This window comes from Triticum urartu, chromosome 6A, assembly GCF_056163025.1.
Source record: "Triticum urartu cultivar PI428250 chromosome 6A, HENAU_Tu73, whole genome shotgun sequence".
Lineage (NCBI taxonomy): Eukaryota > Viridiplantae > Streptophyta > Magnoliopsida > Poales > Poaceae > Triticum > Triticum urartu.
The window spans coordinates 236,237,498-236,262,834 of record NC_141878.1 but is presented as its reverse complement, the minus strand read 5'-3'; positions in this window follow the sequence as shown (position 1 = coordinate 236,262,834).

Below are 25,337 nucleotides of genomic sequence, written 5' to 3'. Positions count from 1 at the left end.
ATGCGACACGGTCCCCGATCGCCCCAACTAGGCACCACTACTGATCATCTGGGAAAGACACGTAGTAACGACGAGAGTCTTCATCGAACTCCCACTTGAGCTCAAGCGCATCGTCTGGAGCGGTATCATCGGTCCCTGCATCTGGTTTGGAAGTAATCTGTGAGTCACGGGGACTCAGCAATCTCGCACCCTTGCGGTCAAGACTATTTAAGCTTATAGGTAAGGCAAGGTAATATGTGGAGCTGCAGCAAACGACTAGCATATATGGTGGCTAACCTGTTCGCAAAAGAGAGCGAGAAGAGAAGGCAAAGCACGAACGAAGAACTTGATCTAGCAGTGATCCTATAGCAACCTACGTCAAGCATTACTCCAACACCGTGTTCACTTCCCGGACTCCGCCGAGAAGAGACCATCACGGTAACACATGCGGTTGATTCATTTCAATTAAGTTAAGTTTCATGTTATCTACAACCAGACATTAACAAATTCCCATCTGCCCATAACTACGGGCACGGCTTTCGAAAGTTCAAATCCCTGCAGGGGAGTCCCAACATAGCCCATCACAAGCTCTCACGGTCAACGAAGGATATTCCTTCTAGCGGGAAGACCCGATCAGACTCGGAATCCCGGTTACAAGACATCCTCGACAATGGTAAAACAAGTCCAGCAACACCGCCCGAATGTGCCGACAAATCCCGATAGGAGCTGCACATATCTCGTTCTCAGGGCACACTTAGATGAGACATCCTATGAGTAAAACCAACCCTCAAGTTACCCCGAGGTGGCCCCGCAGTCTACTCGGATGGACCAACACTCAGAGGAGCACTGGCCCAGGGGGGTTTAAATAAAGATGACCCTTGGGCTCCAGAAACCCAAGGGAAAAAGAGGCTAGGTGGCAAATGGTAAAACCAAGGTTGGGCATTGCTGGAGGAGTTTTATTCAAGGCAAACTGTCAAGGGGTTCCCATTATAACCCAACCGCGTAAGGAACGCAAAATCTGGGAACATAACACCGATATGACGGAAACTAGGGCGGCAAGAGTGGAACAAAACACTAGGAAAATAGCCGATCCTTCCACCCTTTACCAAGTATATAGATGCATTAAGATAACAAGATAATATAGTGATATTCCAACAATAAACAATGTTCCCAACAAGGAACGATCTCCAATCTTCACCTGCAACTAGCAACGCTATAAGAGGGGCTGAGCAAAGCGGTAACATAGCCAATCAACGGTTTGCTAGGACATGGTGGGTTAGAGGTTTGACAAGGCAATTTGGGAGGCATGATAAGCAAGTGGTAGGCATCGTATCATAGGCATAGCAAAAGAGCGAGCATCTAGCAAGCAAAGTTAGAAGTGATTTCGAGGGTATGATCATCTTGCCTGCAAAGTTGTTAGAGTTGACTTGATCCTCGTAAGAAAACTCAACAGGCTCCTCGTTAGCGAACTCGTCTCCCGGCTCTACCCAAACAAGACAAACAAGCAAAAGGAACACAATCAACCACGTGCAATGCTCAAACAACGTGATGCAAACATGGTATGCTATGCGGGATGCGATATGTGATGCATATGTAATATTTGACAAGGAATGATTGAACCTAGCCTCAACTTGGAAATCCAAGAGTGCCACTGGAAAGGTGAGGTGATTTCTGTCAAAATCGATATAAAGATCACCGGAATCGGATACACGGTTTGGAAATGGCAAGCAAAACAAATATAGCACCGGTCCGCATAATCAGCAAGTAGCCATCTAAATGCATCAAGATAATTATGCTACGGCACTCAAACATGACAACAAAATACATGGCAGGGATCCACTCAGGATGCTTGACAAAAGATGAACACTGAGCTACGGCTAATTCATCCATTAACAGGTTCAAACAAGCATGGAAAAAATGCAAATGATAACAGGTTTTCAGACTTTGTGAAATTAACACAAGTCTGGAATTTATCATCAGGAAGCACACTTTGGAGCATGAAAACTATATGCTAAAGGAGCTTAACATGGCAAAGCAAGGCATGGCATGAAGCTACTCAAAGCACTTAACAAAAGTCCCTTAGTGACCTTGAGCCAAAAGGGATCGTAAAATACAATTGCAAGCATGTGAACATGGCAAAATCATAATCAGATTACAGACTTGGTGAAAAATTGGAGCATGCAAGACAGTTAACGAGTAGGCATGTTTACGAGCTTGATGCACTCACTACAGAGCATGGAATGACAAACTAGCCATACACCCATCAAGAATACATGGCATAGAAGCTAGACATGGCAAGAACAACAACATATCATGCACGGATCAATAGCAACATCCTCGGCAAAATCGCTAACAAGTCAACAATCTGCAAGGATTCATGAAATAGCAAAAGTAGAGATCGATTGACTCAAGCTAGGATGCTCCATAAATGCAAAAAAAGACATGGATGGATAGAGCACCACAATGTTAACAAATCATCCTTACTGATCATCCTCAAAAGAGGCACGGATCACTAGGAAACAACAAGAACATATGGCATAACGACGAAATCAGGACAAGGACTTGGTCAAATTCTAAGTCCCTGAAATCAACATTACCGATTATGCTACTTTGCAAGCTTGTGCTAGTCACCACATATAGCCCTCTTCCAACAGCATTTCGGGCATCAAGATGAGCTCAAATGAAAATGATGCAATGAGATGAAATGATGTACTTGTTGAGACGAACATTTTTATATGCTACACGCGCAAATCGGAGCTACGGATGCAGAGATACGACATGCCAAAGTTTGCAAAAAGGGTTTCGGGGGAAAAGTCAACCCTCGAAGTGGATCCAGATCTGGATCGGCCAGAGTTACTGTTCACGCACGGATGTCGAGGCTCGCCGGGGACGAAGAACAGGGCGACCGGAGTTGGGGTCATCGCCGGAGTAGGGGAACAAGGTGGGGCGGCGCGCGCCGGTGGTTGGCGGCGGCCGGAGCTGCGCGAGCTCGGCGGATGGCGGCGAGCTCCGCCGGAGACGAGCGACAGCGGGCCGGACTTGAGGCGGACCGAGGCGAAGGGCGGCGCGGAGGGAGGAACCGGGCGGCGGCGGCGCGCGGGCCGGGAGGGCCCGATCCGGGCTCTCCGGGCCGGAGGAGAGAGAGGAACGGAGGGGACACGTGGCGCACGCCTATTGGTGCGGGGCAGCGGCGCGGTTCGTCCGGCGGACGACGGACATGTCCGGCCGGCGGCGGAGCGGATTTTTTTAGGGTTTGAAAGGAGGGGATCCGGGATTTCGGAGGAGGGGCTAGTTTTATAGGTAGAGGGAGCTAGGAAGCTCCAAATGAGGTGTAGTTTTCGGCCACGCGATCGTGATCGAACGACCGAGACGATGGAGAGGGTTTAGGTGAGTTTTGGGCCAAATTGGAAGGGTGTTGGGCTGCAACACACACGAGGCCTTTTCGGTCCCTCGGTTAACCGTTGGAGTATCAAACGATGTCCAAATGGCACGAAACTTGACAAGCGGTCTACCGGTAGTAAACCAAGGCCGCATGGCAAGTCTCGGTCCAATCCGGAAATGTTTAACCCCCTCACATGAAAAGAGGTAGAAAGGACCACCGGAGGAGATAGGAGCGCCGGAATGCAAAACGGACAACGGGAAAAATGCTCGGATGCATGAGACGAACACGTATGCAAATGCAATGCACATGATGACATGATATGAGATGCATGACAAAGGCAACAACATACGGAGACAAAAACCCGAACCCGAGGAAAATAAAATAACTTAGCGCCGGAAACGGCAAGAGTTGGGATACATATAAGGTAAATTACATCCGGGGTGTTACAGCAACGGAGATGAACGAAGTTGAAAACACTCCGGTTAAAAGGATAAGCATGAAAAGAACATGATCTTTGACAAAATGAGATGAAGGTTTGAAGAGAGCAACATCACAATGCCTCCGGAAGAAGTGAGAGAATGGAATGGAATGAATGGAGGGGAAAAACAAGGTCTTGAGAGAGCACGCTTACAACAAAAACTAGAACGGAGTTGTCGGGTTATCAACAACGAAACAAATAAACTTGTAGTGGGCTTATGGAAAACATCTCAAAACTGAGGTGAACATTCTGCCACTAACGAAAAAAACAATGGCTTGGAATTGATATGACAAGGAGACGAGAAACTATATCACCGGGAGGATAAAGAAGAACTTGGGTCCTTTATAAGCACCATAAATTAGCAACAATCCTTAGGGAAGGCTTTAGGTGAAATATAACCCAAGATAACTCTAACGATGAGGTTGATGGGTTTAAAATATCTCAATCTTAACAAACATGGGAATCATGAAACATGAACTCAAATTATCAAGAATGACATAATACCATCTCCAATGATATTGTAGAAAGAATTACACTCCAGATTGCAAGATGAAGAAATATTTGAGCTCCTTAGACAAGAATCTCAATGAACACTTCGAGAAGGAATTAAATCCTTAAAGAACCATCATGTAGAGCCTCCATGAAGAACTCCGATAACAAAAGGATGATCAAACGGAAGGAAAGAGAAGTTGAAAACACAAGGTGACGCCTTGCGATGATTAGATGAAGCTTTGCGAAGAGATAAAGTGGAGACTTGGAACTCCGGAAAAGAAAAGATAAAGCATCTCGAACTGAGAATGTGATATGATGAACCACTCCGGAAAAAGGAATTAATCACTTGGATGGAACAAGAATAAGAATTACGTTATGCATATCCTTCACCAATTTAAATTGATGACAAGCAACGGATTTAGCATACTACTTATTCTCGTAGGAAGGATTAAAATAGATATTGCGCAACTTGGGAAGGTCTTCAACGATCCACCGGTAGGATTGAAACAACGAATGAATTGATATGATAACGAATGAAGAGAACTCTTGACCGAACCACCGTAAGAATTGAAAAACGGACGAAGTAAAGGAATGAATCACCGGAAAGAATTTGAAAACTAATGAAGATACTTGAGAGAATTGTGATACATGAGAACGAAGATATCATGAACTGATTAGAGATCACTTGAAGGAAGCACCGGTAGGATTTGGAGAACCATAGCTGAAAGTTGAGAATGAATAAATCTTAGATGATGGGCTCCGGATAATCAAACTGAACAGAATCTTGAATTGCTCTGGATAGGTGAAAAGAATTCCGACAATCGAAAAATATTTATGAGAGGATGGGCTCGAAGTAGAATCACGAATCTCTGAGAGAACGGATAAGATATGGAGGTAAAACTCTTCTTCGGTCTTCAAAATCTAAGAATGACGACGAGAAACACCACCAATAATTGAAGAGGCACTCCGGAAGAATCAAAAGCGAAGAGATTGAGCCAACGATGAGAAGAATTTAACCGATCTTGTAGAAAGGCATTTGACTGATGATAAATCATTCTTACGTCAAACTTCGAAAAGAAATTTGAGGATAGCTCTGGGAAAATAAGAAGAGTCAGGTAAGATCCTGGGAAAAGACATGTGGGTTAGGGCCCACTCAAGAAAACACCGTAGAATGATTTATAAGAGAGAATGCACCGGTAAGATATAAATGGCTAGAATGAGATAACAACCTTGCAAAAGCTTGAACGAATGCAGAGTGGAAAACACGAATCTTCGAGATATCTTGAGCACTCCGGAACAATTGAATAGCGAGAAGTGAATTATTATGAGGAGCACCGGTATGAGAAGGCATTTGAAACGAGGAAAGGATATGATCAATAAATCTTGAATTGGTTCCACCGGAGAATAAAGAGAATGAATAATGATGAACTTGAGGTTCCGTTAGGATCTTCATGAGAATCAATGGATAAGAACATTGACGAAACAGAATCGGGAGGCTTCACATCAATAAGATGGATACTCGACTAAGAAATCTGAGTCCTTGAAGAAAAAAGGGTGGGTGGGCGGGAAAAACAAAGGCAGCTTGGGACGAATGAAGCAAACAACATTGAGAAGACTTGGAGTTGACCTTACGAAAGTGAAAAATGATAGGATCATCTTGAAGAGAATCGCACCGGCTGACAAGGATTGACATGACAAACTCGATGATCGAGAAGGATTAGTATTCCCATAGGAACATGAGAACACCACTTAGGAAAGGTATGGAATCAACATTTGACATTGAAGCAACTCGAATACCACAACTCAAAACAAATCAAAGGATTGGCTTGCAGAATAAGCCGGAACAAACATATGATAGAGATTTCGTCCGAAGTTTTCGTGGTGGGGCCTACACGGGCTCGATCATACATCACCATCATGTACAAGGTAGTGCACATGACATACGAAACGTCCCTGAGTCAGCATAGCCAAGGACTCTTTAAGACACAATGAGACCACTGTAAAACCAACTGTGGATAGGCGGACCACTAGACGTCGAACCCTAATTTCATATCATACATCTGTCGGAAAGATATCCTAAGAACTACTTGAATTCCCACTTATAAACTCCCGAAATTTTCCGATTATGCAATCAGGTGTTGGGGATACAGGGGAAGCATAATATCTCACCCAACACTAACAAATCCTACATCCAGCTGTATCCATCCTTCAACACATAACCAAGAAACCTTCGGAAATCGTTTACCTCAACCTTCAAAAAGCATCCGTTATACGAGTTATGGCAATACTCCCGAACTCCCGCCCCAGTACTGGGTGGCGTCGAGGTTATCTCACCAACAACTGCATAAAAGAGATTTTCGATGTCGGCGAACTCAGGTATTCCAGAACTGCAACGATAAAATTGTGACGACAACACCTCGGAGCTCAACTCCCCGGGACACTGCCACAACCCCTAAATGTCAGGATGCACCAAGAACAATGTTCTCGTCACAAAACCATCAGAACGATTGCAAGGTACCCACGTGATCCTAAAAAAAACTTTGTGAAATTTGAGAAGAGAAGAGTCAAAACTCTACGTCAGGATGCCTCACTAGAGCGACGAAGGGACTGAGGAGTAAAAAGAATCCTACTCCCCAATATATATAATCCTATAAGACTCAAAACATTTTTCTAGACTCAACAACACCAATGATTCGATCAAGCAGGGGGCTCCTAAATCGGGGAAGGCTCTGATTACCAACTTGTAACGCCCACGATGCGGCTATATCTCCCACATGTCGAAGCACGACTTAGAGGCATAACCGCATTGTAAGCAATGTCGCAAGTGAGGTAATCTTCACACAACCCATGTAATACATAAGGGAAAGAGATACATAGTTGGCTTACAATCGCCACTTCACACAATCACATGAATAAAGCATTACATCATCCAGATACAATCAAGGTCCGGCTACGGAACCAAAATAAAAGAAGACTACCCCAAAAGCTACATAGATCCCCGATCGTTCCAACTGGGCTCCACTACTGACCAACTTGAAACGGAACAACATAACGAACACGATCTTCATCAAGCTCCTCCTTGAGCTCGGTTGAGTCACCTGCACGGTATCATCAGCACCTGCAAGCTGGTTTTGGAAGTATCCGTGAGCCACTGGGACTCAACAATCTCACACCCTCGCGATCAAGACTATTTAAGCATATAGGTAGGGTAAAAGGTATGAGGTGGAGCTGCAGCAAGCGACTAGCATATTTTGGTGGCTAACATACGCAAATGAGAGCGAGAAGAGAAGGCAAAAGCACGGTCGAGAAACTATGATCAAGAAGTGATCCTAGAACAACCTATGTCAATCATAACTCCAACACCGTGTTCACTTCCCGGGCTCCGCCGAGAAGAGACCATCACGGTTACACACGCGGTTGGTGCATTTTAATTAAGTTCAACCTCAGGTTTTCTATAACCGGACATTAACAAATTCCCATCTGCCCATAACCGCGGGCATGGCTTTCGAAAGTTCAATCCCTACAGGGGTGTCCCAACTTAGCCCATCACAAGCTCTCACGATCAACGAAGGATATTCCTTCTCCCAAGACAATCCGATCAGACTCGGCATCCCGGTTACAAGACAACCTCGACAATGGTAAAACAAGTCCAGCAAAGCCACCCAGATGTGCCGACAAATCCCGATAGGAGCTGCACATATCTTGTTCTCAGGGCACACCGGATAGGTCAAGCTACGAGCAAAACCAGCCCTCGAGTTTCCCTGAGGTGGCCCCGCAGGCTGCCCGTTTCGGACCAACACTTAGAGAAGCACTAGCCCCCCGGGGGGGGTTAAAATAAAGATGACCCTTGAGTCTGCAGAACCCAAGGGAAGGTGGTAGGTTGTTAGTGCAAATGGTAAAACCAAGGTTGGGCCTTGCTGAAGGAGTTTTATTCAAGGCGAACTGTCAAGGGGTTCCCATTATAACCCAACCGTGTAAGGAACGCAAAATCCGGGAACATAACACCGATATGACGGAAACTAGGGCGGCAAGAGTGGAACAAAACACCAGGCATAAGGCCGAGCCTTCCACCCTTTACCAAGTATATAGATGCATTAATTAAATAAGAGATATTGTGATATCCCAACAAAATATCCATGTTCCAACATGGAACAAACTCCAATCTTCACCTGCAACTAACAACGCTAAAAAAGGAGCTGAGCAAAGCGGTAACATAGCCAAACAACGGTTTGCTAGGACATGGTGGGTTAGAGGCTTGGCTTAAAAATGTGGGAGGCATGATATTGCAAGTGGTAGGTATCGCTGCATAGGCATAGCAAAAGAGCGAGCAACTAGCAAGCAAAGATAGAAGTGATTTCGAGGGTATGGTCATCTTGCCTAAAATCCCGCAAGGAAGAAGAACGAGTCCATGAATAAGACAAACGGACGTAGTCGAACGGGTCCTCACAAACACGACGTTATTGGAACCAACCCGAAGAAGCAACACCGGAAAGGAGCACACAACATAGTAAACAACCAACACATGAACATGGCATGATATGCGGGATGCGGTATGTGATGCATGTGCATGATTTGGAAAGGAAAGATTGAACCTGGCCTCAACATGGAAATCCAAGAGTTCCACTGGAAAGAGGAGTCGATTTCGGTTGAAATGGATATAAAGATCACCGGAATCGGATGCATGGTTTGGAAATGACAAGCAAAAAAAATATGGCACCGGTCTGCGATTAACAGCAAGTAGCCTTCTAAATGCATCAAGATAAATAAGGTACTGCACTCAAACATGATAATAAAATACAGTGCAGGGATCCACTCATGATGCTTGAGAAAAGATGAACACTGAGCTACGACTACTTCACTCAATAATAGGTTCAAACAAGCATGGCAAAAGAGCAAAATATTACTGGTTACAAACTTAGTGAAAATAACAAGTCACGAATTTATCACTAGGAAGCAATCTTTAGAGCTTGAAAACTACATGCTACAGGAACATAACATGGCAAATCAAGGCATGGCATGAAGCTACTCAAAGCATACAACAAAAGTCCCTTAGTGACCATGAGCCAAAAGGGATCAGAGAATACAATTGCAAGCATGTGAACATAGCAATTAACGATAACAGATTCAGACTTAGTGAAAAACTGGAGCATGGCAAAACAGATAACGAGTAGGCATGATTACGAGCTCAATGCACTCACTACGAGGCATTGCATGACAAACTAAGCATACACCCAGAAAGTAGACATGGCATAGAAGCTAGACATGGCAAGAACAACATCATAGCATGCACGGATCAACAACAACAAGCTCGGCAAAATTGCTAAACATGTTAACAATCTGCCAGGAACATTTTATAGCAAAAGTAGATCTCGATTGACTCAAGTTAGGGTGCTCCATAATTGCAAACAAAGACATGGATGGATATAGCACAACATTATCTACAAAACATCCTTACTGATCATGCTCAAAAGAGGCACGGATCACTAGGAAACAACATGAACATATGGCATAAAAATAATGACAGTGCAAGGACTTAGTGAAATTCTAAGTCCCTGAAATCAACATCATGAGTAAGCTACTTTGCATGCTTGTGCTAGTCACCACAAAGATCACAAAAATACATGGCATACACCCCTGTAAAGATGGCATGGCATACTACAAAACACATGTAGAGCTCAGGATCATAGCATGCACACGTTAATCATGGCAAAAAATGACAAAAGTGCATTTGCTGAAACAGATCTGAAACTATCATCACATAGCCCTCTTCCAACAGCATTTCGGGCATCAAGATGAGCTCAAATGAAAATGATGCAGTGAGATGAAATGATGTACTCTTCGAGGCGAACATTTTGATATGCTACACGCACGAATCGGAGCAATGGTTGCAAAGTTATGGCATGATGAAGATCGCATAGAAATTATGGAGAGAGGAGAAAGTCAACCGAGGTGATTAGGGTTTCCAGATCTGGATCGGATCGAGCGGCGCACGGAACGGGGAACGCCGGGGAGCTCACCGGTGTTGACGTCGAGGTCGCCGGAGTGGTTGAGGACGGCCGGAGCGAGCGGGGCCGACCGGAGAGGACGAAGGAGAGCTCGGGCGGAGGAGCTCGTGCGGTGGCCGGCGCGGCGGAGCTGCGCGCGGTGGCCGAAGCAAATCGGCGGCGAGGCACGATGGTTGGCGGCGGCGCACGCGGCGTACTGGGCGGCGGCGGCGCGGTAGCATAGGCGGCGGGGCAGGCGTGCGGGGCGCGGGGCGCTCGGGGCCCAGGGCGGCTCGGGCGGGCCCCCCGCGGGCCGCGGCGGTCCTTGGCGGCGCCGGTGGAGAGAGAGGGAGGCGGGGATAGGTGGCGCGCGCCGGTTGGGCGAGGTGGCGGCGAGACTGACGTGGCACGTCGTGATTGGCTGGAGTGAGGTGGCTGTGGGGCGGCGGACATGTCCGGCGTGGTGGGAAGTTTTTGTCCGGCGACGCGAGGAGTGGGGCTAGGGTTTGTCTGCGCGAGAATTTCGGAGGGAGGCACATATATATAGGTAGAGGGAGCTAGGAGAGTCCAAATGAGGTGCGGTTTTCGGCCATGCGATCGTGATCGAACGATCTATATGATGGAAGGGGTTAAGGTGGGATTTGGGCCACTTTGGAGGGGTGTTGGGCTGCAATACACACGAGGCCTTTTCGGTCCCACGGTTAACCGTTGGAGTATCAGACAAAGTCCAAATGGCACGAAACTTGACAGGCGGTCTACTGGTAGTAAACCAAGGCCACACGACAAGTCTCGGTCCAATCCGGGAACGTTTAACACCCGCACACGAAAAGAGGTAGAAAGGGACACCGGAGGACATAGGAGCGCCGGATTGCAAAACGGACAACAGGGAAAAATGCTCGGATGCATGAGACGAACATGTATGCAAATGCAATGCACATGATGACATGATATGAAATGCATGACACGAAAGCAAATGACAAGGCAACAACAGCGAATAACTGGAGGACACCTGGCACAACGGTCTTGGGGCGTTACACATTAGCAGGGATTTACTGTAGCTTAATTATCTGGACGTCACATCGCTCCTCCCTCCTGGAGCCGGGCACAACTTGTTATTGTAGACGGTCGGGAAGTCATCGTGCTAAGGATTCATAGGAGCAACTCCCCAAAACAGCAACCGATGTCGATGAAGAGAATTTTAGATCAGAAGGATCCAACTTGAAGACACATGAACAAAGACGAACAAAGACCGGATCCGAGAGGATCCACCAAAGACAACCACCGACCAAATCTCACGAGATCCGCTGGAGACACACCTCCACACGCCTTCCGACTATGCTAGACACACCATTGGGATGGGGGCTAGGCGGGAAGAACCTTATTTCATCTTCAAGAAGCCGTCATCGTCTCGTCTTCTTGAGCAGGACACAAACCCTAACAAAACTTGAAGAAGCACCTGAAAATGGAGCCCTCCTGCCGGCAAGGGCCGGGATCCACCATGCACCCATGGCCCTAAGGCCACAGGAGATGTGGGAGATTGGTGGCGTCGCCGACGGGAGGCAGAAACCCTAGCCACCTTTTCTTGGAGGAGGGACAAAGGGAGGTGACGCCTACACATAAAACAATACTCCCTTTGTTACAAAATAAGTGCCTCAATTTTGTATTAACTTTAGTATAAAGTTATACTAAACTTGAGACATCTATTCCGAGACGGTTAGTACAAAGTTATACTCCCTCCATTCCACAATGTAGTGCGCTCGTGTTTCCCAAGATTGAAGTTTGACCATAAATTTAACCAACAAGATCGTATGCGGCGGGAGCAAAAATTATACCACTAAATTCGTATTTTTGATATGAATTCAGTGGTATAATTTTAGTTCCCGCCGCAGTCGGTCTCGTTGTTTACATTTATGGTCAAACTCAGATCTCGGGAAGCGCGGGCGCACTACATTATGGAATGAAGGAAGTACTAAACTTGAAACGTCTATTTTGGGACGGAGGGAGTAGCACAATCACTGCTACCGATTTTGTTAGAAAATGAGGTGTGTATTCAAATTAAATTGCTCCAACCTCTCCAGGCGAGTAATACACCGGGTTATTAATTTCAGCCTTGGATTTCAAGAACTTTAGCAATTCAATCACGTCTTGTTCAGCTTCCGCATGCAAGGTTCAGTCGACATATGTGTGTGAGTGAACTATCAAAGTTGTGTAAATTCTCACTGCATTATCATACATTGTGTTATCTCTATAAGTTGCAGATTAGTCTATATCCCATGGATCAACACATGTACCTTTATGTGTAAAAAGTTGGCCAAATTATACACCTTTTGAAATGAAACCATGTCATAGATGAATAGCCTATATGCAGCACACAAAATTAAATATATCATAAATATCTAAAAATGCTCTATCACATCACACTTAATTATAGCTTCTGTCGGGTATGCATGGGCTGCATCAAGGCCATCTTAGCGGAAATGAATGATTGAAATGGAACTACAATATTGAAACTATAATTTTCGAATGATTGATAATGTGACTTATACAATCATAATAATAGTAAGTGTGCACATGCAACACATGTATACCCCAAGGAATTTAATTTCCCCATTCCTCCTAATTAGGTGGCACATATTTGAGCAAAACAAACTAAATCCCCTCTTAATCAAACCACAGATCACATGATGATCAATTGGCATTTTTAGAAAATTTAGTACACAATGGGTAATTGAGCATTCACAAAGTCTAGTCACATATCTCTGGTAATGCTACTCCTTTAATTCTTCTATCGAAACAAACTACCATATCCCTGCGATAACCACCATATGCACATCCATGTGATAATAGCCTGCGCCTTTCACCTGGCATGATTCTTGGGGAAAAAGAACATCATGCACCATTTGTTAAGAGCACTTACATGGAGGCTGGACATATGTTGATTCCTGAAACTGCTAATGCACGGCCTATTTTGGCCTTAAATGATGAAGCAAGCATGCACTTTGCAATGTGTTTTTAGCTAAAGACTTGCCTACGAATCTGTGGGGCCCTGCAACTAGCGGACCAAGAGTGTTGCGAGGGAGGTTGCGGGCTAGTGTCGCATGGGGGCAACAAGCAACCAGGAGCTAACAGTAAGATATATCATGAGATCAAACAAAATAATAGGTGCAATGCAAGAGATTCCCAAAAATAAATGGATATGATGAGGCTTAATCTTATTTGTACCTTTGATTGTGTCTATTACAGCGTTCAAAAGTTTCTTGTTTATAGTTTTTTAAGTAGCACAGGATAGTTACTCAGTATCACTACAGTAGCAATAATTCCAGAACTCACAAGTCCACAACCTTAGAATGGCGACTTTTTCCTTAATATCCTAGGCATCAAACCCAAGTTGTAGCACCATAAATTTGTCACATATTTTAGATGATTTACATGGTGTAATTCCATTAATAGTTAAGAAAAATGTCCTCATACCTCTATGTTGCACGTTGGCCAAAGAATGCATGAAGTAAACTTTTACATGTCTCACAGAAAAGAAGGTCGTGCATTGCGCTTGCTTAGTTCATTTGCATTAAGGAAGTGTATCAAATTTTTTGCAAAACCTACATCATATACCTCGTTTAACGCAGGATTCTAAATTGAAACTGTTGTGACGCACCTTGAAAATTGTAAATATGATCATGGTCTGCAAAATAACTACCATATACATAATCATAAACCTGTGTATCAGTCCTGCATCCATGATCTTCAGAGGAAGCCAGTTAAGGCAATGGCAAGGAAAACCTACATTTCAGTTCCGGAAGGATATGCAACAGCCATGACATGCAGTGTAGTTCTGGAAGGAAACTACCATCTTGGAGAACATATTTAAATAAATTATTATAATTCTGACTTTTTAGCAGCACCCCCTACATTAAGCCATTAATCACATGAAACTGGAAGCTATTATTTGACATCCGATCGAGTACTTGCTTATTCTTTGTTAAAATTTGACACCAGAAAAATACTAAACCAAGAAAGCAGAGTACCTAGTTCTTGGAAATTACCACCAAGTTCTAATAATCAATTTACCACTAGTCGACCTATGCTAGGAGAATGGGTATAGCCATGTAAATGCCCAAGCAACAAAGATGGAAGTGGCTCTCGATCTGGACGCGGCTACAACTCCCACTATTTGTCCTTAAATTTTGGACCCTGAAAAGTATCACACGTGTGCCACAAACACATGGCAACTCCGAATGTTTTCTATGACAAGTTTAGTGACGCGAGGATAGCAATTTTAGTTGTCAAGCATGGCAACTCCTTTTCGGATGTCACGTTTCAGTTTTTTTGGGTTTGTTTTTTCTTTTCGGATGGCAACTTTAGTTGTAAAAGACGTCAGGACCTGAGTGCTTCGTGCCACATGTGTGGCACTTATCATTTGGGTAAAATTTTGTTTTTTTCAGAAAGTCGGCGAGATTTTTTCCTCACGAAACTTTTTTATACCAGCACAACAGAAGGTCAAGTTTGTTACCGAAAAAGATTTGAAATGTTTTGACCTTTTCGCGTTTACTATTTTTTCCTATATTAGATGCATATACATCCAAGAACCTCGGAGTATTTCCCCTGACTTCTCGACTTATCCTTGTTTCCCCTTCAAGAGAGCTCCTGAGAGTCGTAGATGACGTCCTGTTCCCGGCCCGATCCCGACCTCTCCGGATGGCCATGCCGGACGGAGTAGGGCCTGCAGATAGTAGTCTTAGGTCTAGGTCATGTTTTTGCCATGTTGTGTTTGGCGAACTATTGAGTCTGAGCTCTCTATCACCGCCTCCGAGCGGCGTTTGATGGCTGCCATACACTCCACAAGCTCATTGTTCATGGTGAATGATGACAACTAGAGGTGGATATGGCCTTTGCTCCCCAAATAAGCTCGAGGCATGGCAATTTGGGCTGCGGGCTCTCCCCTCCTTCGCTGTTGCCATGGTGGTGGACGAGTTTCTTCCCAATTTCTTCAGACCGTCCGATGTGTTAGGAACGAGTTTCTTCTCATATTGATGAGTGATATTTTTACGCTCATCACACCGTTGTTTAAACCAGACTATTTCGAAATTTTTGAGAAAATCACTCTGATATTGCCGCTAAAAACTTATGAATGTGAGAGATCACGAAATCCTTTGTTTAAATTGTTTTTGTGGGGAAAGATCCCAAACATGGAGATAAATCGTCACTTAGAAGGAAACAAGGAAAATGTAGAGTAAATGGAAGGAACTGGAGGCGCCGACAAGTAAACAGAGCGCAAGATGACGTCTGGTATGAGCGCACGTGCTTGTACTAAAGGTCATACCAAGTGTGAGGAGCTCCAAGAGATCCAACTCTCCAACATTTATAAAAGGGGCCAATACCAGAATCCCAACAGGGAACGAACAAGAGAGTGTCCAGAACACCAAAGAAGCTATCTTCCAACCATAGCGGCCACCATTTCCCGTCTCATTTCCATAGCGCTACCATCACCATCACCACAACAACCACCAGTGTTAGAAAGTTTTAGTATGGTAGCAGAAAGCCAATCCTTGGGGATTCATGAGGTGTAGTCGTTAATGAAGGAAATATGCTCTAGTGGAAATAATAAAGTTGTTATTTATATTTCCTTATATCATGATAAATGTTTATTATTCATGCTAGAATTGTATTAACCGGAAACTTAGTACATGTGTGAATACATAGACAAACAGAGTGTCCCTAGTATGCCTCTACTTGACTAGCTCGTTAATCAAAGATGGTTAAGTTTCCTACCAATAGACATGTGTTGTCATTTGATGAACGGGATCACATCATTAGAGAATGATGTGATGGACTAGACCCATCCATTAGCTTAGCACTATGATCGTTTAGTTTATTGTTATTTCTTTCTTCATGACTTATACATGTTCCTATGACTATGAGATTATGCAACTCCCGAATACCGGAGGAACACCTTGTGTGCTATCAAAAGTCACAACGTAACTGGATGATTATAAAGATACTCTACAGGTGTCTCCGATGGTGTTTGTTGAGTCGGCATAGATCGAGATTAGGATTTGTCGCTCCGTGTATCGGAGAGGTATCTCTGGGCCCTCTCGAATATGCACGTCACTATGAGCCTTGCAAGCAATGTGACTAATGAGTTAGTCACGGGATGATGCATTACGGAACGAGTAAAGAGACTTGCCGGTAACGAGATTGAACTAGGTATGATGATATCGACGATCGAAACTCGGGCAAGTAACATACCGATGACAAAGGGGACAACGTATGTTGTTGTGCGGTTTGACCGATAAAGATCTTTGTAGAATATGTAGGAACCAATATGAGCATCCAGGTTCCACTATTGGTTATTGACCAGAGATGTGTCTCGGTCATGTCTACATAGTTCTCGAACCCGTAGGGTCCGCACGCTTAACGTTCGATGACGATATGTATTATGAGTTATGTGATTTGATGTACTGAAGGTTGTTCGGAGTCCCGAATGAGATGACAGACATGACAAGGAGTCTCAAAATGGTCGAGACATAAAGATTCATATATTGGAAGGCTACATTCGGACACCAGAATGGTTCGGGTCATTTCGGATAAGTTTCAGAGTACCAGGGGTTACCGGAACCCCCCAGGAAGCTATTGGGCCTCATGGGCCTTAGTGGAGAAGAGAGAGAGCTGGCCAGGTGGTGGCGCACGCTCCCCTTGCCCCAATTCGAATTGGACAAGGGGAGGGGGCGGCGGCCCTCTCCTTCCTTCTCTCTCCTCCTCCTTCCCCCTTCTCCTACTTGGACTAGGAAAGGGGGAAACCTACTCCTACTAGGAGTAGGAATCCCCCCTTGGGCGCGCCCCTTGTGGCTGGCCCACCTCCTCGTCCCCTCTTTTATATACGGGGGAGGGGGGCATCCCATAGACACACAAGTTGATCTTTAGTTATGTGCGGTGCCCCCCTCCACAATTTTCCACCCCGGTCATATTGTGGTATTGCTTAGGCAAAGCCCTGCGTCGGTAACTTCATCATCATCGTCAACACGCCGTCGTGCTGACGCAACTCACCCTCTGCCTCAACTGGATCAAGAGTACGAGGGACGTCACTGAGCTGAACATGTGCAGATCACGGAGGTGCCGTGCGTTCGGTACTTGATCGGTTGGATTGCAAAGATGTTTGACTACATCAACCGCGTTACTAAACGCTTCTTCTTTCGGTCTACGACGATATGTAGACACACTCTCCCCTCTCGTTTCTATGTATGTCCTAGAAAGATCTTGCGTGATCGTAGGAATTTTTTTGAAATACTGCATTCCCCAACAGTGGTATCAGAGCCAGGTCTATGCGTAGATGTTATATGCATGAGTGGAACACACATAGTTGTGGGCGATAATAGTCAAACTGCTTACCAGCATGTCATACTTTGATTCGATGGTATTGTTGGATGAAGCGGCCCAGACCAACATTACATGACCGCGTTCATGATACTGGTTCTACCGACGTGCTTCGCACACTGGTGGCTAGTGGGTATCTATTTCTCCAGCTTTAGTTGAATTGAGCATGACTAGTGTATGTGCATCTAGTGCCCCTTAGTGATTGTCGGTGTCAAAACCGGCGGATCTCGGGTAGTGGGTCCCGAACTGTGCGTCTAGGCCGGATGGTAACAGGAGGCAGGGAACACGATGTTTTACCCAGGTTCGGGCCCTCTTGATGGAGGTAAAACCCTACGTCCTGCTTGATTAATATTGATGATATGGGTAGTACAAGAGTAGATCTACCACGAGATCAAGGAGGCTAAACCCTAGAAGCTAGCCTATGGTATGATTGTTGTATATGGAGTTGTATCGACTAGCCTGGCCTCGGTTTATATAATGCACCAGAGGCCTAGGTTAACAAGAGTCCTAGCCGAATACGCAGGTGGGGAGAAGTCCTTGTCTTGATCGCCAAGTCTTGTGGAATCTTCCTTGTATGCGGGCAGTTGTCTGAACTGGCCCATGAGTATACGGCCACGGGGGTCCTCGGCCCAATCTATCAGATCGGGAGATGACGTGTTGAGTACCCCCTAGTCCAGGACACCGTCAGTAGCCCCCTGAACCGGTCTTCAAGTTAGGGACGCTCCTCGATTCTTCCGAACTGTTCTTCATCTTCGGTCGTCGGTCTTGAAAACTGGTTCAACAAATCTTCTTTATCTTCGATCTTGAGGATCGCCGAAATGCATTCGACGAGTTTACACGTCGGGTATCCGAGGAGCCCCTTTAAGTTTACGGCCTTTATCAATGCCTTGCTATTTTTATGCCACACCTCGGGTTTGAGGTTGTTCCCGGGCGGCAGCATCCTCTTGCGTCCGAGCTCCAACGCCGGACTGCATTCGAGGTATCTTTAGCAGCCGAGCACTAACGCCGGACCGCTTCCCAGCTCTAACGCTGGAATGTATCCGAGCTCCAACACCGGACTATGTATCCGAGCTCCAACGCCGGACTGTATCCGAGCTCCAACGCCGGACTATATCTGAGGTGTCGTAAATCACCTTGGTTCAAAGAAGTTTGAAGGAGTTTACCCGAGCTTAATGCCGAAAATGCCCTCTATGGAGCCAGCCACTAGCGCCCGAGCTTTATGCCGGACAGCTTCCGAGGTGGTGCACCACCCCGACTGTGGGCCGATTTTTTATCAATATTTCTGACTGGTGCAATTTATTCTCTGCCGAGATATATAGCCAGTAGCCCTCAAGGTGTGCATCGGTTTAAAACCCGAGATGCACTTGAGGAATGACGTAAGACCGCTGATCGTAGTAGCCGCTGAGACTCAGGTTGATTTACAAAATCGGCCTGAGGATCAAGTCCTAGCTCAGCAGAATACTTCGGGACACAAAAAGCGGCATGCTTAGTCCTCGAGACTCAGGTTGGGTGCGGCCGACCAACCTGAGGATCATAATCTCCTCGGAAACTGTGTTGCACTTAAAATTTTCTGCATTGGATAGGCAATGCAGTAGCCCCCGAGACGCTGGTCGGGTGGCAACACCAGATCAGGGGATCGATGTGCCCCTTTAATATTTGTAAATAATAAGCCCGAAGCCCAGTAGCCCCCGAGCCTTAATGCGGGCACGGGTGGCCGAATTAAGGATCGATATCCATAGTAAAATCACAAATTGTGTGTAATGACTCTATGTATCCAAGTACTTTACATCATTAATGCTCGGATCCGCATTGTACAAAACTTTGTTGACCAACCATCATCTTCCACCTCCTCAGCTAGTAGCCGAGGAGTGTTTGTCCTACTTTATAGAGCCTTTATGAGGGCAAAGATTTACGACAAACAAGGCAATCTGGCCATACGGTTTTATAAACAAAGGTACGCAGAGAGATATGTTATATTACTGTTTAACAGAAGAAATGTCTTCCAAAGAAAATAATCCCGCTATCGGTTCCTTTCTTTGGGTTGTCATGCTAAGCATGATCATGAAACCTCAGCTCCAATGTAAGAGCAAAATATCGAGGATTTAGTTTGGGAGGCCAGTTAATAGCCCCCGGTAGTGTTCGGCGACAGTCGAGGTCAAGCCGTAAACACTTCGGCCATTGTTATGAATGGCCCGTCATTTAACACCGTCATCGGATCGCTGACCAGTTTACACTTATTGTGACAGTCAGTTTTCGGCTTTCTCCACTGAGGTGCTTAACCATGTGAGCTGGAAGCACAATCGCAGTGGTTCTCCCTTTGCACACCTAGCCGAACAAAGCGGAATGTAGGAGGCAAGCGCAGGAGCTGGGCAACCCAACTATTGACCGAAGACACAATTCAAAACCGATGCATATATAGCAATATCCGAGAATGCTTTTGCCGAATCTCTAAAGGTGTCCGGCGTTGCACTGCGAGACTAATGCTGGAAAAGCACAAATAGTTTTATAAGTGCCAAAAAGCTTGGAAAACCAAGAAACGTCAGTAAATACATGACGTCCGAACAATATCAAGTGTTCGGTGCCAATCCGAAAGTTGGTCTTAGAAAAAAGAAGTGCTTCTGTCGTGTTTTAACATGATACATCCTATCTCAAGACTTCGAGCGGGTCAGCCTATGGCTTCAACCTCCTATCCCGAGGGTGGAGTACTTCTCATCAAGCCAGTTTAGCAAACTAAACTCTAGCGGCTTTGAGAGAGAAATTAGGCTCCCCGGCTAGTGACCGCACACTCGTGTCGAAAAAAGGAGTGATAAATAATAATAAAACTTTGCAACGACTAAGAAGAACACTTATTATAAAATGGCTCAAATAAACTTAAGAGCCCCCAAGTGACTTGGATAGAAGAATGATTGCATGTACCGAAGTACTTATATCATATCTATGTTCAACCGAACTTTAAACGCGTCTTAACCGACCGTCAGCTTCTCCCTCTTCGGTCAAGGACCGAAAAGTGTTATGTACTCCATCGGTCGAGAATATCGACGGTGTTTCCAATAACCAGGCAATCAGGCCATAAGGCTGTAACAGACAAAGCGCACTCAGGGAACTTATGCTATATTACCGTGAAGTGTAAGAAGCATCTTCGAAGAAAATAGTACCCCCACCGATACCTTTCTTCGGTGCTCATTGTTATTATGAGACTTGTGCAATAGATTTTTTGTACTCATGAGTTCCGTTGTGTGCCGACCATCATTGAAAACTATAAGAGCGCTAGCTTTCGGCTTCACCCAGTCTGTGGTCCGGATCGGTTGACCCGATCGTGACAATCGCAGAGGTGCTCCCTTTACTCCCTAGCCGAACAATCGGGAATGTAGGGGTAAACACAGGAGCGAGGCAACCCAGCTTGCAAATCGCTTAAGTCAATATGGTGCATATTATGGCGTAATACACGAACAAGGAACGAAGCCGTACAAGTATAATCATATGCAAGAGGAAAAAGCTTCATGAAGGAAGCCCCCAAGTAAACGGGGTATTTGAATTTGTGCGTCACAAACAAAGTTTGGACAAGGAAATTTTTTAGAAGCAACTTTTTTCCAAAAAAAGTATAATGCTTAGTCGAACCGAACGCAAGTTAGAAATTAAAGCTTTGAGCATGAAAGCGACTTAGCTGGTTAATGTGTTCGGTATTGATGACGCGGTCCGAGCTTGATGCGGGGCAAGGTTCCATCCCTCAAGCCGGCCCCGAGGTGGCGGAGCGGAGAGCTTGACACGTCGAAGTGGTGACATAGCACGATTAATGCAGACCGGCAGAGTGACGCCGAAGTCCCCAGATCATTTTCCTGTGCACAAAAAATAGTGCAAACCGGAGATAATAGTAATAATGATAATTAAAAAAAATCGTTGCATAATAAATAATTTATGCAAAGTGAGTAATAAAAGAAATATGGTCTGGCACCGAAGTCAAGTCGATGCAGGGCGTCGGCCTGATGCGGTAAAGGCGTGGCAAAGCCTGAATTCGCAGGTCGGTCCGAGCTCCGAGTGCGGCGTTCGCCGGACTATGTACGGAAACTGACCGAACCACCATGTGACTGTCGTTAATACAGCCACCATTTGATAGACCTGTGTACATATGATGGACAAACCAGAGTAATAATTCCTTGGGAAAAATGAACCCAAGCAAGCAAAAAATACTGGGATTAATAGCACCTGGTTTATTTGTTGTAGCAATCCGAAGGAAGATGATTCCTAAAATTGGGACCCGCTCCGCTCACCCATTGCCTGATGGGCGATAAAACGACGGCATGGCAATGCTGGTAAAGGTTGACTCGCCGAGGCAAAGCCCTCGGCCCAGCTAACGTGACGGAGCTGGTCGGCTAGTGACGCCGAAGTGTCCGGAGTAGGTTGATGAAGAGATGGCGAAGCCCCCGGTCCAGCCGAGATGTTGAAGCCTCGATGTCAGCCGATGAGTCGAAGTAGGTCGGCGTGATGGACACCGGCTTGAAGAAGCAATAGTGCGGCCCTGTCGATGCAGGTCGCGACGTGGTCGATGCCAGCTTGATGAAGCGACCGTGCGGCGATGCCGGTATGCCCGCTCCGTGTAATCCATGGGGCGGCGATGTTGGTGATGATTTATCCTTTGCGATGCCGAGCTCTTGTTCGGCTTGCCGAGATGATGATCCGAAGAAGTTGAGCTCGGCTCAACAAAGTGACGCCGTGTCTAGCGCAGGTCGGCAGGCGTGGAGTAATATTGCCGGACTGGTTTGACACCAGCATGATGTTGAAGATCATGTTCAAAAGATCTTACAGTTAGTGGGATGTGTTCGGGAACAAAACACAATACCCAATACAAAACTTCCTTCAAAAGGGATGTCCGAAATCCTGTTCATAAAAAAGATGAACTCGGGTCAGATTCGTTTTCGCGCAGAAAACAAATCCGAAAAGTGATGCACTAATCGGAAGGTTCCCGAAGTTTGGACGGTCGGATCGAGCCGAAATTTTGAGAGGTTGTAGATATAGGAATTCCGCAGCCGATCAACGGTTGGATCTACCAAAGGACGTCCGAGCTAGAAGCTGGACACCACGCCCTAAACTCATCCAAATTCCCGTCCAGATTTGACAGGGCTTCGGTATATCGTCGATTACCAGAGATTCCTCCATCGGAACTCGATGAAATTTTCCAGGCTTGGTGTAGACTCAATTCCGCACAATTGCACCAAAGCGATCGTCAAAGCGATACTCGAGGAGGTGGTGGTGGCAGATACGAGTTCGCTGTCCAGAAAAACAGCACGGTCGCTTGAGGGCAATGTTGACGTTGAGCCCCCGAGCTCCATAGATGATTCCTCCGTGATCTTGATAGAGATCGGAGTTGATGTTTGATGAAGGATGAGAGAGTCCTGGATTAGGGGGTGTTTGGGTAGCCGGACTATACCTTCAGCCGGACTCCTGGACTATGAAGTTACAAGATTGAAGACTTCGTCCCATGTCCGGATGGGACTTTCCTTGGCGTGGAAGGCAAGCTTGGCGATGCTGACATTCAAGATCTCCTACCATTGTAACCGACTCTGTGTAATCCTAACCTTATCCGGTGTCTATATAAACCGAAGGGTTGTAGTCCATAGGCAATCAACTCCATATACAACAATCATACCGTAGGCTAGTTTCTAGGGTTTAGCCTCCTTGATCTTGTGGTAGATCTATTCTTGTACTACCCATATCATCAATATTAATCAAGCAGGATGTAGGGTTTTACCTCCATCAAGAGGGCCTGAACCTGGGTAAAACATCGTGTTCCCTGCCTCCTGTTACCATCCGGCCTAGACGCACAGTTCGGGACCCCCTACCCGAGATCCGCCGGTTTTGACACCGACATTGGTGCTTTCATTGAGAGTTCCTTTGTGTCGTCGCTTTTAGGCCCGATGACTCCTTCGATCATCAACAACGATGCAGTCCTGGGTGAGACTTTTCTCCCCGGACAGATCTTCGTCTTCGGCGGCTTCGCACTGCGGGCCAATTCACTTGGCCACCTTGAGCGGATCGAAAGCTACGCCCCTGGCCATCAGGTCAGGTTTGGAAGCCTAAACTACACGGCTGACATCCGCGGGGACTTGATCTTTGACGGATTCGAGCCACAGCCAAGCGCGCCGCACTGTCTCGATGGGCATGATATAGCTCTGCCATCGAACAACGCCTTGGAGGCCGCACACGCATCGGTTCCGACCATTGATTTGGAGCCTACTGCACCGATCGAGGATCAACGGTTGGACGCTGCCTCAGGGGCTGCGATCTCAGAGGCGATCGAGCCGAACTCCAGCCCCGCACTCCGCACGGCCCGTGACTCCGAGGAGCCAGATTCCTTTCCGAACTCCGAGCCCTCCGCGCCCCTGCCGATCGAATCCGATTGGGCGCCGATAATGGAGTTCACCGCCACAGACATCTTTCAGCACTCGCCTTGCGGCGATATCCTGAACTCTCTCAAGTCTCTCTCCTTATCAGGAGAGCCCTGGCCGAACTACGGTCAGCGAGGACGGGATACAGACGATGAAGAAATTCAAAGCCCACCCACCACCCACTTGGTAGCCACTGTCGACAATTTAAACGACGTGCCCAACTTCGACTCCGGAGACATCGACAACATGGATGACGATGCAGGAGATACCGACGAACCAACACCCATAGGGCATTGGACAACCACCTCATCTCACGATGTGTACATGGTGGATACCCCTAAAGGAAGCGACAACGAGGAAAAAGGGGATGGGACGGGAAATCGACCCCCCGAAAAGCAATTAAAGCGTCGGCGTAAACACCGACCAAAGCCCCGCCTCGACAAAAACCCAACCATAGAGCAGGACGAGCTGGTAGACAACGAGCAGGCCTTAGAGAAACCGTCCGAACAGGGCAACACGAATAGAGAAACCGAACATCCCTCCTCCGGCGAAAACGGCATTCCAGACGACCTCACGCCGAATAAACCTATGGAGTAGAAGAATCTCCACGAGAGGCTCGTTGCAACTGCACGCAACCTAAAAAAGCAGAAGTGGAAGCTAAAAATAGCGGAAGATGCACTCCGGATTAGATGGAGCAAAGTAATCAATACCACAGATAAGTACGGCGACAGTCGCCGCACTAAAAGCTATCCGAAAAGAAAGCTACTGCCTGAATTCGACGAAGAGGCCCTAGAGCCCTCGCATTCAAAAGATGAAAAGGCCACACAGTCGGATAGACGACCCCATAAAGCGGCAAGCGGCGCCGCACCTAAACCGGCATGCGACCCACTTAATGATTCGCATCATGGCCCAGTCAGGTCCATTTATGGGCCAAGAAAGCAAGCTCTCGTAAGCAACGCTATGAAGCCATCATCAGAATCCGGCACACCCAAATACAGCGGCGCCGCACACCCCCTATGTTTCACCGATGAGGTCCTGGACTATGAATTCCCAGAGGGATTCAAACTCGTAAACATAGAGGCATATGATGGAACAACAGACCCAGGAGTTTGGATCGAGGATTATATCCTCCACATACACATGGCTAGAGGAGATGATCTCCGCGCCATAAAATATCTACCCCTTAAGCTTAAAGGGCCAGCCCGGCATTGGCTTAAAAGCCTTCCCAAAAACACAATTGGAAGCTGGGAAGAGCTCGAGGATGCTTT